Genomic DNA, 15520 nt, shown 5'->3' on the forward strand with positions numbered 1-15520 from the left:
ATTTCTTTATAATTGGAAGTGCGTAATGCATAGGCCCCATTCTCAAGGTTTTTTTTTATTGGGTTAAAATGAATGGTAACTCCATATGTACTACGGTATACGCTGGCGGGGCATCGGTAAATAATGGTGATGATAAAAGCAGTTTAATTAGTTTGCATAAAGAATTCCACGAGACTTGGCAAATATGGTTTTCAGATGGAACCTCTTATAGGTCGATCTAGGAAGGGGATTGCTAGTAATGGGGTCTAATGTTTCCATTACTAGCAATATACTCAGGTCTACCTCCTCGCGGTTCCCCCTGGAAACTATCATGGTTAATTCTAGTAGAATTGGTTTTGATAAGCTGACTGACCTGCTTTCATTGTCACCTATTATTCCTCACTAGTGTCCCGCCAGCGAGTAACGAACCTCAAAAACGGGTCAACTTTTTGACAATTATCAGACTCTTTTTTTTTTTCTATTAATGTTCTATATACTTATGCACACAGTGTATCTTGGCGTATCTATATTTAATTAATAAATAAAATAGTTATTATGCATTAAAGAGGTGCAGAATTTATAAAACAAAATAAATATAGAAGTTATAAAGAAATCAGTCATAACTATCACGCAAAATTTGAAAAGTTGACCCGCTTTTCTCGAAGTATGGATGGACCTTGTATGGAGATACTCTATAAGATTATATTATATATTTTGTTTAATAGGGTACGTTTCCAATTCTCTCATTTTATATTGTACTTTAAACAATCTTAAACCTCGCTCATATTCTATGTGGGATTCAATAATATGTTTTGGGGGAAAGGGATTGTTAGTAATGGGGTCTAATAGCCCCATTACTAGCAATATACTCTCTCAGGTCGACCTCCATGCGGTTCCTCCTGGAAACCATCATATTTAATTCTTGTCGAATTCATTATGGTGGGCCAACTGACCTGCATTCTTATCTATCATTTTCGACTGGTGCCTCGTCGGTGTATACCGATAGCGCGGGCGGGGTTACCATTCAATTTTCACCCATTAAAAAAAAAAGTGTGTTTTGTTAATGCGTGTATCTTTATCAGTGGAGACAGGTGGGATAATAGTTTTTTAGGGGTGGAATAAAATACCACCTTTTTACCATTGCCAAGAACAAGTAAAATTGGCTTCAGCATATTTTAAGTAATTGCCCACCCCAGAATAATCTGGGTGCTCATTGCAGAATGCGAAGTTTTCCAAGAGTACACGAAAAGTATGTTTAAAAGTATATATGTTTTTAAGGGGTCAGGCCTTCTCTGAAAAATAAATACGCCAATGAAAATTATAATTACGTGGGTATACGATTGACCAGTGTCAGCATCGCAATGGTATCACGGTATTTTCGCTTTAAATCTCTGCAATAATTTGCCGTGGTCCACCTACCTATAATAAACATCTCACGAATTGTTACTATTTGTCAAAAAAATGGTATTACGGAGGACGAATGCTTCCTAATCGTTAAATAGATTACATTAAATACACTGCGATAAAAGCCGTCCATTTTGCGATCTGCCTTGTCGATTATACTATTATTTTAGTTACTACATTGTTCGGCAGAGGGTACTTCCTTTTTGCTCGCTTTAGATAATATAATTCAGATAAAAATAAATTATGTCGTTCGATATTAAAAGCGTAATTTTCGGCTGTAGCATTTTTTGCTTTTAGGGGAAGTCACGTATATAAAAGAAAATTTCAAGTATTTATTGTACATCACAAGCACGACCTCTATTGTAAGTAGATCTAGAATAAGAATTTTGATAACTCCATCTTTAGGCACATAAAGTATCTGTTAGTATCAGTGTTCCGATTCATTAGAAATAACACATTTTATGGATAGATGGCGCACATTGTCACTTATATTCTTTTTGGACGTTCGTCATCTGGGTTGAATGGCTGATAGTGGATTAGTGGACAATTTCTTCTTTTTTGTGAAACTGTGAATATTTGTAAAAAGTCTTACCTTCTAAAGGAATTACATGGATTTTAGAGTGAACTGAAGTGTGTCTAATAATTTGTTTTATATTTTATAAATTTGTTCGTGATTGTAGCTGGGAATATTAACGAGGTCATTTGAAGAGGCTAAAAGTGTGACGGTATTTAAATCTGTTTTCAATTATTTGTGAAATTCATATATATTTAATGTAAAGGAAAATATTGTACCAATTAGAAATAAAATTATTAAGATTTTTAAAATTTAAGCGATGCCACATAACCAAACTTTCGCTGACTAGCGTACAAGACTAGACGGCCTTGAATCTAATCTTGTCAAGTCAATGTCGTTTGTTTATCAATAATCTTGTCTAGATTGGATGACCAGCAAACTGTTACATATAATATTTTCTGGGACCCTAAATGTATTTTCAATATTATCAATATACCAAAATGTGTTTTTATTTTCACGTCCTATAACTATCTAGGTACAGTTATGAATAAACTGAGAAATCCTAAAATATCCACCGTTAAATAAGTACCTAGTAGGTAAGTAATGGAGTATACAATATTTTTTTCATACTTATTTATTCCATATTTATTAAAAAACAAAAACGGTAAAACGTGAGTTGGACACACATAGGTACATACTGAGTGTTCTTGAAACAATAAATAAATAATACAGATATAGTTTATACTGGTTCTCAATTTGTCTGTATTTTTTTATTTAGGTACGTCATTTATTTATTTAATTACCCAGGTAGGATTACTAGGGGAGAGGGATATTATTAGTAATGAGGATTAGCGATATATATATATATATATATATATATATATATATATATATATATATATATATATATATATATAGAAATATATGCCATGTCTCTCTTTTTGTGGATAATAATGAAATGGCAAACACACGTGTTCTAACGGTATACACTGGCATGGCACTGTTAAGGGGTGATAGGTGAGAATGAAACGGAAGGTTCATTAGCCCATCTTGATGAATATACCTGGAATTCTGCACGATGTTTTACAAGGAGGATCGCGCGGAGGGTATATTGCTAGCCTGGGCATTATGAAGACTTATTTTTTAGATTTTTAACTAAGGTATTTATATCTACATTAGTTTGACTACACTAGCTTCACACGTTTTTGGCTATTATACCTAGTTAGGTATTAATTTAATAACTAGTTAGTTATCAAATTATTCTTATTATATTTCTTTTTATTACGTAACGTAATGTAATTTCCGTATTACGATATTGTTGGTGCCATACAAACAAACAGATATTATTTACCAGAGGGAGACTTTGTATAAAAGTCGATTGCTTGGGTACCTCTGTCCTATTCGTATTTCAACCGTGAAGCAGTTGTATTTGCATGGCTGTGTTTCGGTTTGAAGGGTGGGATATGGCGTGAATTTACAGGGTACAGAAGAATAACACCCGAGTCCTTAGGAAGGGCAATGCATGGGGGGTATCATGGGCGAAACAGTATACTCTGTTATGTCCATGGTACTGCTCATGTCTATAGGCGACGGTTACCACTTTCCATCAGGTGTGCCGTCAGTTTGTTTTCCATTCTAAGTTCTATAAAAAAAAATATTTATTGCGGTTTGAAATAAATAACAATCGAATGAAATATAAACAGTCTATGAACACAAAATGTATACTCAAAACTACTGTGAGTACTGCTCGTATCTTTATTTCATGTACACAATCAGCTCAGGCGTCACCAAACATTACTGTTTCCCGTGAACATATCACTAGTGACTCAAGTGATTTATTTATAAGAAAATAAACCAATGGAAATAATTATCTAGAATAAATAATACTACTTTGTGCAGATGTCAATAAAATACGGCCGGACGTGCAGCAGGGTTGGCAGCTACTAGAAGTGGCGACGTCATCACCTCGCCACATGACCGGCCCGTGATTGCAGAACAAGGTAAGGAGCACCATTTACTACGGTAACTCGGTCGCCGATCTAAAAAATACCAAGTAATGATTCACGCAGTTTGTGCAGCTGACTTACTTCATTTGTGAATCGTAAGTACATTCCTGTATGTAATATCATTTCCATTTGATTGTTCAGGAGAATTATTATTATCCTATAATTGGTATTTATAAATCACTTTTATAAATATGTAGTTAATATGTAAGTATATATAATAATAATTTCAAGAAATTCTAAAGAATGCCTGTTTCTATAATTGTTTGTTTAGAAATTAAGCTTCCAACATTTCCCTATGCCAGATAGTGATACAATTTATGCGCTTTTTAAGCAATTTCAAAAAGTACACATATAGTTCTCATTTCATTTGTAAATATTTTATGCGATATTTTGTCTTCTTCCACTACTACAGCATATTTGGTAACTTTGCTAAAGCAATACTCGCCTATCTATTATAAGCCAGTATAAGCCACTTTTATAATGAAATACATCGTCTTATATTATAGGTACTTATTTGAAACTTACTACTTTCACAATTTAGACCATCTAGATTTCACAATTTGCAACAAAATGAAATATTGAACACATCTGTATCTGAAAACAGTTCAAATCTTTTCCTGAACTTGATTTTATAAAAACTGTAAATAAATATCTGAAACGGACAGCCTGACGTTACCAGTTATATAGTAAACTGTGAGCAACCTTCAATGCGCTGCGTGCAGGTGTACGTTGTTTGTAAACAAGCCAACGTGACCGTCGTTGCATAATGCGAACGCGCAGTGGCACAGTCATGTGCCATGTCCAGTTTCTTGTAATACAGCCAGAATGCAGCATATTCCACAATTGACACACATTGTGAACGAAAGTGATTAAAATATTGAGTTATTAAACGTAGATGTACTCGTATTTATCTGTGTTCTAAATATGTCACCTAGGTAATTCAAGCATTGAGTAAGAAATGTCTAAACATCTTTGTAAACACTCACATTCATAATGTTCGTAGGATAGTATGTAATGCTAGTAAAAATGAAATTCCGATTCGTATTGAAAGTTGTACATATTAATAAAAAAATGAACAGTAAAAAAACAATAAACGCACAAATTACAAGAGTTTGTAACACTAGGATTAAACTACGAAAATACTGAAAGTACGATCGATTTATTTAGTAAACAAAAAAAAAAAATACAAAGAAAAATAATTATGATAAGGATTTTGTTGAATTTGCGGAAAACCAAATTTTATTTATTTTTAAAATTAAAGAAAAAAAACAGCTCTTTATAACACAGTACAGATTACACATAAATGTAATAGACCAATACAGTTTTGACAAGTTTTTTGTGAACAAAAAAAAATTACTAAAATCAAGCAAAAATAAGTAATATTTGTGTGTCACCATGTAAATATAACAACAAGACAAACAACGAGGTTGGTACAAGTTAGCTGATAAAGGTATATGTGTATAATTGATTACTTGGTTAGTATTTTAAACATTCATCATTATTTCAACCATTATCTGTTCACTGCTGGACATAGGCCTCTCTCATAGACTGTCTGTTCTGAACCACCTGCATCCACTGACTCTTTGCAATGCATTTGAAGTCTTCATTCCATCTAGTGGGAGATCGTCCTACACTGCGTTTGCCTGTACAGGGTCGTCACTCAAAAACCTTTCTTCCCCATCGGTTATCGGCTCTTCGAGCTACGTGACCAACTCATTGCCCCTTCAGCTTGCTTATCCTTTCGGCTATGTCGGTTACTTTAGTTCTTTTGCGGATATCCTCGTTTCTTCATAGCCATATAGGACCATGTTTCGGTTCCAGAAGTTATCACTGGCAACACTAGCACTAGTTAAAGACCTTCGTCTTCAAACTCTGAGATATTTTGGATGAAAAGATGTGGCGTAGTTTTTTGAATGCTGCCCAGCTGAGTTGGAATCGTCGGTTGACCTCTCGGTCGAAGTTTTAAATATTAGCGGAATTAAAATAATACTAACCAAAAATAACAAGGTTCATTCTGTACGTATTTACATACACAGTGCAGGTAAAAGAGGTCGCGTAAATTATCGAAACGTCCATAAACCTGGTTTCTTATATTAGTTATAGGTCGCACAGAGGAGCCCAATTCAACGTCTATTTTTATTTGTTGACCCATGTTGTCCCACTACTGGGCAAAGGTGTCATGGAGGAAATGAGTTGTTAGTAATGGAGTCTAACTGCCTCGTTGCTAGCCATAAACCCACTAGTTTTTGCCCTTGGCTTCATTCGCGTATTAGGAAAAAATAAAAGCCTTCTCTCTTCAAATACTATATGTATTCAAAATTTCGAGGTGATTGGTTAAGCCATCATAACATCAAGCGGTAGGGAGGGAAGGGATTTTTAGTAATGGGGAAGTAAATCCCCATTGCTATCAATATACTCTATCAGGTCGACCTCCACGCGGTTCCCCCTGGAAACTATCGTGACTAATTTATCGTTGAATTCGTCACAATGGGCTAACTGACCTGTCTTTTCATCCTCACCTATCACCACCTCTCACTGGTACCCCGCCAGTGTATATCGATATCGCAGACGGGGTTACCATGTCATTTTCACCCATTAAAAAAAAACAACAAGGAAAACAAACAAATATACACTTTCACATTTATAATATTAGTAAGGAAATTTTGTATAATAATACGAGTAGTAACTACGCTAGTTTGTATATCTATCTGTAGTGTACAGAAGTTTCTTATGACTTTCTCTGTTATGTAAGTTGTTTGGCGTTTGTTTTGAAATAGAACTACGGCGTAATTGAAGGACAACACGACAAACTGTTCCAGAGATTTAATGTTTGAAATACTGGTATATAGTATTTATTCTCAAAATTTAAGTAGCTTGTTATTCGATGTCCCCCGGCTACCCAAAGCTATCGAGTATCACTAATCTATTTTTCCATACAATATAGCTACGCCCGTTATTACAATTGTTTGGCAGACAAAAAAAATCTAAATTGTAATAATTAAAGATTGTGACGCACAAAAATGCCAACTTCAATGGGTAACTAAATAAATTTTTAAACAAAAATTTAAGTACTGAACCGATTTCCCTAAAATTTCTGTGGAATCAATCTGTAAATTATTTTTTTTATGCTTACAGATAAAAAATAATTTTTCAAGTCTGTTTAGAACTGACTGAGTTATGAGGTAAACAAAAAATCCAATCGAATTAAGAACCTCCTTTTTGAATATGGTTTTTTTTATGGATGAAAATGGAATGGTAACCCCGCATGCGCTAACGAGATACGTTGGCGGAGCACCAGTGAAGGGTGACAGATGAGAATGAAAACAGGCCAGTTAGCCCATCATGATGAATTCATCAGGAATTAACCATGATAGTTTCCAGGGAGAACCGCGAGGAGGTCGACCTGGTTGAGTATATTGCTAGGAATGGGATTCTCAGTGTCCATTACTAACAATTTCCCCCCCTTTTGAAATCGGTTGGAAATGATGTGATTTGACTCAAACAACACCTACGGGATTGTGTAAACAAATTAACTAATTATTAAAGACCACTACTTTCTTTTTATTTATTCAATAGAGGTATTAAACTCAGGTGTGATTCGTATTATTATTATATGTATATTCATTATGTATATATATCTATGATGTATATATCACCAGAAATGTGTATCAAAAGCACACAAAGATAATTTTGAATCGGATGATGAATCTGGCTTTGTATGTGAAAAGTGTTTTATATTAGATGATGGTGATTCAGATGCCACTGATGATTCTGTATTGTCTGTATGAAAAGTATTGCGATGGCAAAAAAATGAATAATTATTTGATGTTAAAGTTGCTTTATAAAAGAATATATTTTTGTTTTTGTTGATTTTTATATAATTATTACTGAGGAAAAGTGATCTGTCCATAGGTACATTGCCGTCCATAGGTACAAGTATAGCTATCCACAGGTCCAATCATATGATTTACCTGTGGACAAATTTAGGATTTTAAAAAATGTGATTTATTGTAATACTTATAATTAATAAAAAAAACTTAAGACTGCTAATTCTTAAGCGTTAACTATTCCTGTAACAACATTTGCGATAATTTACGGTTAATAAATGAAAATTAAGTAATGAAACCTCATTTTCTTTCAAAATTCGGCGAATGTCCATAGGTAAAACACTGTTCCCTATTCATATGTACAAGGTACATCGTATTGTGACACCTTTTCAATTTTATTCAAGTGCAGCATGCCCATAAGAGATAACTGCTTTCTATATAACTAGTTCAACATATATATTTCTGTTATTACGTAAAAAAGCGACTTTAATCGTGAACGCACAAATAAATGACGAGATGTATTGTGGAATGTAGGATACACTGTAATTAATATTCTGTGTTAACATATAGATTGCTTCGCAAGCAGTTGTTTTTGCTCCGTAAAGAAAGCGGACAGTTTCAAATGTCATAAAATTTAACCAACCAACCACCTAAACCCTATCCATAAAAAATGTGTAAATCAGTCCAAAATATGCGATGTAATCGCGTCAAATAGTTATAAAAATTATTGACATTGATGCTCCTTTCCACTTGGGGGGTTTTTTAATGGATGATAATGAAATCGTAACATCGCCTGCGCTATCGAGATATACTGGCGGGGCACCAGTGAGCGATGATAGGTGAGGATGATGTCGGGTCAGTTGGCCCATCGCGACGAATTTGACAATAAGTATTCACGATGGTTTCCAGGAGGAACCGCGTAGAGGTCCACCTGGCAATGTATATAGCTAGCAATGTGGATTAACGTCCCTATTTCTAATAATCCTTCTTCCTCCTTCTACTTTGGGTTTGCTGGAAGAAAACTCTTTTAGAGTTACTTTTTGTACATATGCTTATCTGTGTTATTTGTTATATATTACTAGTGTGTACAATAAAGTATAAATAAATAAAAAATATTTTGAGTTTAAAACAAAACAGAAATTACTATAAGTTAAATCCTACAGTTTTCTAATTTCTAATCGCTTAAAGTGAAAAAAAAACCTAAAATGTTAATCATAACTTTTCATAAAATTTCAAGTTTCAACCAATCTTAACATAAGTACGTAATACTTACTTAACTAATATTATAACCAATCATTATGAAATGTAGTATAGACATATGAAATGAAGAAGAATATAGGCTACTTTTTATCCCGTTCAGTAAATATACACGCAGAAGAAGTCGCGAGTAATAGACTTTTGAAAAGACTTTGTTTTGTTTCCAAACTATATATATACATACACACGATAAAACTTTTATTAAGTTGTATAGGAGATAAAAATATGTTTCAATTTCTGTTTTGCATGTTTAGTAATCAAAACAACACTATTATGTGACTTTTGATTAAAAATATTATTTTTCTTTACCTCTTTACATGGGCTACTATTCTATATTTTTCTGTAAAGTTTTTCTGAAGGAAAATAGAACTTTGATTTGCAAAAGTCACAAAAACAAATTTGACGAAATTAAGCAGTCCGTTTACGCCATTCGGCTATATTGTAATTATAATTATATTCTATTTAATGTTAATAAAATAATACCTTTGCTTTCATAAACAATAGGCACAGTCATATGTAATAATATGTAAACAGTTGGGATACCTATTTGGAAACTAATAGGTATGTAAATTGTTAATGCGTCAAATTAGTGCTTTGTCACTATTATTTTCCAAATACAAATCTTTGTAATTAATGTACGTAAATGTACATGTGGAAAATTTTATATTTTTGACTTTTCAGAATATAAATGATGGTTAATGATAATAACAGGGACAGACGTGCAACCCATTACCTACGTCACAGATAATATAATACTTGTGTATACTAGTACCCGTGTTTATGCCCATCACAGATAGGTTATAATATTTAAATCATAGTAAGGCATTTTATTATATATTTTCTGTAGTAATCTTCGAGTGACACACAGACACTTGAAGGCAGTGAATTTACAGGATACAGAGAAATAACACTAGTCCTTAGGTATGGTAACGCATGGGCGGTATCATGGGCGAAACAGTATACTCTGTTATGTCCATGGAACTGTTCATATCTATAGGCGACGGTTACCACTTCCATCAGGTGGGCCGTCAGCTTATTTGCCATTCTAAGTTGAATAATAAAATTATTTTCAGTCGGTCACCAAAGTATATGGACAGTGTTGTTGCAGCTTACTATAACATAATATATAGTTTAGTATATTATTATATATTATAACTTTGTTGGGCTTCATTGTTTTTGTGTACATATTGCGGTGTCTAATTAAAACTAAAATATTTGCAATTATTGCAAATACCAGATTTCCTGTACTTATTTTAGATAATCATCTATTTACATATTGTATAAATAGATATGAGAAAATATCGTCCTGATGGGGAGTGATATCGGATATCATAGATGTTGACATATAATTTGATACTTATGTTCTTAAAACTTATGCGTTATACGTACATAACGTATAACTTACTGTGTTTGTCGTTTCTAGTAATTGTTTAAAATTCATCCGGAAGTTTTATTTTTTACCTACCTCCTACTTTTTTACTTTATGACTGGTTGATTGTGTTGGGTAACCCACTGCTTGGAAAATATTTTGTTACAGACTTAACATTGTATTCGTAATATATTGTATATAAACAATTTTAAACAAAAGACGCCTTTCAAAATAGTTAAGTATTTATTTACGCAGACAAGATTCCCAGGGTTCTTTAGCCTCGCGTGACCAGCAATTTAAACAGTGTACTTAGCTATTGTACCGTTAATAAAACAGTTGCGAAGAGTACCCGTAAATTGTGACTCCTTTTATTGTTAGAACGATTCTCATTTTCATATACACATATTTTTCTCTTATTTACTAAAAAATGTCTACACGTCTCAGATTATAATTGTGTTAATGATGTTGTTGTTGATGATGATGATATAATAATAATAAACTTCTACTCTTTGCCAATATTATAAATGTGAAAGTGAGTTGTTTATTTGTTTATTTCTTGGTGCTTTATCTGTTCAACTATTCGTTATGATTTTCGGTATGCGCGTGGTATTTGAGATGAGAAAGTACTCCGGGGAAAAGTTGTTAATAAGGATATTAAAAAATATACGCTTACTGGATTCCATAAGATAATCTTGTAGGTCACCTTTTAAAAAAAGGTGCCTGTATGCGACTTTAGATGCGATTAGCAAGATTTAATTATTATAAAAACAAGGATAAAATAATGATCATTAGTAGATATATTTTTCGAAGTTGTAGGTGTATATGTAACTATTAACCAGCGAGCGAACAGGATCCGGCACGAGTTTCAATAGTGTCGACAGCCTTGCCAGAGGCTGTGTTTTTGCAAAACAAACACTATTGCAACATCATCGCACGGCTTTGGCTCTCTCTTTCTTAATGCACGAATTACCAAAACAACTTAATGTTTGATCAATCATTATTTAGCTTTACGATAAAAATATGAATACACGAAAATAAATTATGTTTATTTCATACATTGGTAACGAGTTGTTTATAAAATACCTTGTTTTATCTACTTTACTAAAATATTGTTTTGCAGTTTCCCAAACAATGGTTTATAGTAACCTTCCCATAATGGTAAAGCGTAAAACAATAAGAAAACAGTTGGTTCGTGTCACAGAAAAGAATCTCTTCCGTATACAGTAATAGTAAACAAGGCTTGTGACATTCTTTCTGAGCGATTGCTTCACCAACTGTGAAAACAATCTTGACCTTAAGATACTTCTTGCGAGTGACATTCGCCTTGCCTTTTCAACCAACTTCAAAAAGAAGGAGGTTCTGAATTCTGTTGTATTTTTTATGTTTGTTACCTCACAACTCCGTCAGTTTTAGACCGATTTGAATTTTTTTTTTTTTATCTGATAGAAGATACAGATTGTGTGTTGAAAATCGGTTTAGTAGATTGTAGTCGGATTTTTTGTGGGACACCATCTTTAATTATGTTCAAATTAGATATTGCATTCTGCATAATAATAAAATTATATCATTTTTTTTTTATTATAATTGACTTCTAACAGGAAAAAGATTTATTATACAAACAATCTTGTCACGTATTTTTGTTGATAGTTACTTGAGAATAAGTTCTTAAAGCAGACGAATATTCTCTGATATTATAAATGCGGAAGTGACTTTTCAGATATATTGTTTAATTACTTTTTATTACGGAATTAATTTGAATAAATAGCTAGAAGCCCTAAATGACCATATTTTTATTTATTTAACTCCTTATTGCACCAAAAACATAAAAATAAACAATGACATAAATAATTCAACTGAAATACAGTAGCATGAATGATTAAACATATAAAGATACAAAAGGCGGTCTTATCGCTAGGGTAATCTCTTACAGACAACCTTTGCTTGACGGAGAACATATAGAAGTCGGTAGGTGGCGCAAGAGTGAATTAATAAATATAATGATGATTATATACTATAAATATATAAAAATTATGTAAATATTTATTTTTCCTGTTTAGCACTACTACTGCTCACTCACTACTTCCTATGCCACTATCTTAGGTTGACTGGATGAAATTTCTTTTAGAGATTAGATCGCCTTTGCTTTTTATTATTTTCTTATCTGTGATGAATGTGAGTGCGAGGTAAGAAGATTTTGATATACGTACAAATCATCTTACAATACCATATTTACGAAATAAATGTTTGATGGGATTAAATTTTGACTCTAATAAAAATTTTTTGCTTTGAACTTTTGATTGTTATGCTCATTTATCGCTCTGCTATATATCACCTAAAACATTGTGAAGCAGTTTAAAAACTTACAGGAAACGTTTTGTAGCATGTAGAATTAGTAAGCAAATTCTACATGTTACAAAATAAGCTCAATGTTACAAAATAATGTTATTAAATAAGCTCAATACATAGCACTGCAGATTGCTAGTGATGTATTAAACTGTCACAACCAGTGACTTTATTTTAAATTTATCCTTGTTGAAGACTTGCGGTTTTTTGTTTCCTGTTTATATCCATTTGTTCATTTCTGTCAGCATTTAGTATTGTATAGAATGCATGTTTTTGTTTAGTCTCGCTTACGTCTGCCGGCTGTAACGGCCATAGCAAGGTCGCTGAGCCTTCAATCACGTGATCAATTGGCTTAAGGGTCTACATAGTTTTACTTCTGGCCTTTAGTATGGCCTACAAACATAATAAGTAATTGTGAAGCATTGACGGAACTTGAATCAGTCATTTTGACTGTGTAATAACTACTAAGATGGTATGTGCTCTGGCCCTTTGGTTTGCGTAGGTAGGTACATAGTGTAACATAGTTTAATAGAGAATTTGCGAGAAGACAGTTGTTTATTGGACTGCATTTTTTGTTTGTTATTATTATTATATTAGTACTTAACTGTCCACTGCCGTACATGAGCCTTTTCTATAAGGAGATTTTGCTTGTAGTTGCCACGCTTGGCATGGAGATTGGCAACCGCAGTTAAGCTATGGTGATGTTTTAAGAGGGATGTTGCTGCCCATCTCTCGACTATTAAGTTCCCTTAGCTCCCTCTTACGATACCCACGGGAAAGGAAGAGGTGCCCAATTCTACGCCGGGATTTTTGTATGTTATTCGACGTATTTACCAGTTGTGAAAAATTTTGATGATTTTTATTTTATCCGATGTACTACGAGTACTCGTACCGTGGTATGTTAGTATGTTTGGTAAAATTAAAGTCAGTTTTATATAAAAATAAATTATAACCAACAGGTATCCTGCGTATAAATGTTCGTTGGCATACAGGTTTAGAGTTGTACGTTGTAATTGTACAAACAACGGGTTATTCAGGATTAGTACTTATGTTGAAACCACGTCAACGTGTATTACGGAGTTTCTGTGCTGGCAGAACAATTACAAAACGTCTCCTACTGCTTAGTTATATACCAATTAACGTAACAACTGATGCGTAAGCGCAATTGTGGGACGAGGCCACAGAGAGCACGAAGTGTTTTTAAGTTTCGCGTGAATTTGTCTTTGAAGGGAACAATGTCATGGAATTTTATTTAAATTAATATTAAAATAACATATATTTTTTAACGGACTTTAAAAAAACCATCGCAAAAAAATCATTTCACAACATAATCGCTCACAGGGGCATACGTCTGAAATCGTACTACACTCGACCATTTACGTCTGAGGGTGTGAAGATGAAGATTCCCTGTTAATGTCGTAGTGATCATCATGTAACAAACTATTTCTTGGAACACAATTCATTATAATAATACATACCAGGATCCCAAAGTTTTCGACAATCTTATTGTCAATAGCATTTTTCTAAACCGAGTAAAAAACCCGGATACTAGCTTGCAGGATTACTAGCTGGATAAGGGTGGAAACGGAACACTGTACAGTTGGATTAGTAAATCTTTCTTCCTGAACATTCTTCAAGGTAACTCTAGAATAAAAAATAGTAGAAAATAGGAATGTCAAAACCAAAGACATTAGTGTCTGTATATATGGTAATGGACATAATTTGGACTTGCCCACTTCTAGTAGTAGACCATATGTCCTAGATTCTAGTACTGGCAACATTACTAATCACGGAAATGAAACGTTACAGAGATACTGTTTGGCCGCGCTTTTCTTTCAAAACAGAGGTTACTTTCCAGTACTTTTTATTTTGGAGGCAAAAATAAAATTTAATTATGTCCTAGCCATCTCATATAAAATCCTTTTGTTTACTCAGATAGAACCAGAGCTAGAATGTTATCATGATATCAACCATTATCTGTCCACTGCTGAACATAGGCTTCTCCTATAGTTTGCCATAAGGAACAGCCCTGAGCCACCTGCATCCACTAACTTCCTGCAATGCGTTTGAGGTCGTCACTCCTCCTAGTAATTAGTGGTTCTACACTAAGTTTGCCCGTACATTAATAATACATATAATACATTTAATATTAAATAATAATTTTTATTTTCAACTACAAAACGGGAAAATAATTATAGTCGATAAGTTGATATGTAATATATCGGTAGGCTTTAATGTTTACCTAAGCACCCACTTATTTGCTTCATGAAATTGCAAACATAAGCCGTTTATTATACACCAGTGTTCTCAAATGACCGGCTGTGGTATTGTATGTGAAGTAGCGCACCGCTGGCGCCGGCGCCGCCAGCCTGCCACCGGCTCGCGCTCTGCTGACATGACAAGTGGGCTAAGGTCATGCAAATGTATTGTGTACCGTCGCTTTTCTAGTATTTCGTGCTAGGAATATGCTTAAATCCTTATTTACTAACTTTTATTGGTTTGCAATCTAGCATAGATTCACATACGTACATAATAGAGATTGGTAGTCTTTACAAGGAAGTTACATACGAGTATTCGTATTCCATTTGGAATACGAAATGGAAGGAAATATCGTTTTAATGAAATGTTACTAATATTATAAATTAACTGACCTGACAGACGTTCCGTTCATTAAATTTCATTACAGACCATTTCAGTTTTGTTTGGAACTGTTTTGTAAAAACGTGAAACGTAAATCATTATTCAGTTAAAAATAAATGAGTTGATTTTTGTCAACACTGTGATGTAACTGATTGAATATATATAGAAATTAAAATAAATT

General features: G+C 33.4%; 1 protein-coding gene and 1 long non-coding RNA gene across 2 annotated transcripts in view; one reads left to right on the plus strand and one right to left on the minus strand.

Moving 5' to 3' along the window:
• Positions 1-1892: 1892 nt before the first annotated feature.
• Positions 1893-15520, plus strand: part of LOC113521365 (3-phosphoinositide-dependent protein kinase 1) — a 99982-nt gene continuing 86354 nt past the window's right edge. Inside the window, exons 1-2 of the mRNA XM_026906890.3 lie at positions 1893-2108; positions 3797-3897. The gene's annotated coding sequence lies outside the window, so the exon portion shown is untranslated. The remainder of the gene's footprint in view (positions 2109-3796; positions 3898-15520) is intronic.
• On the minus strand, positions 3630-4593 carry LOC128201586 (uncharacterized). Its single transcript, XR_008253308.1, has 2 exons — positions 4429-4593; positions 3630-3936 (listed from the first exon to the last, which is right to left on the minus strand). It is a non-coding gene; the product is annotated as an uncharacterized LOC128201586 (long non-coding RNA).

This window comes from Galleria mellonella, unplaced genomic scaffold, assembly GCF_026898425.1.
Source record: "Galleria mellonella isolate WM207_F2 unplaced genomic scaffold, CSIRO_AGI_GalMel_v1 utg55, whole genome shotgun sequence".
NCBI lineage: Eukaryota > Metazoa > Arthropoda > Insecta > Lepidoptera > Pyralidae > Galleria > Galleria mellonella.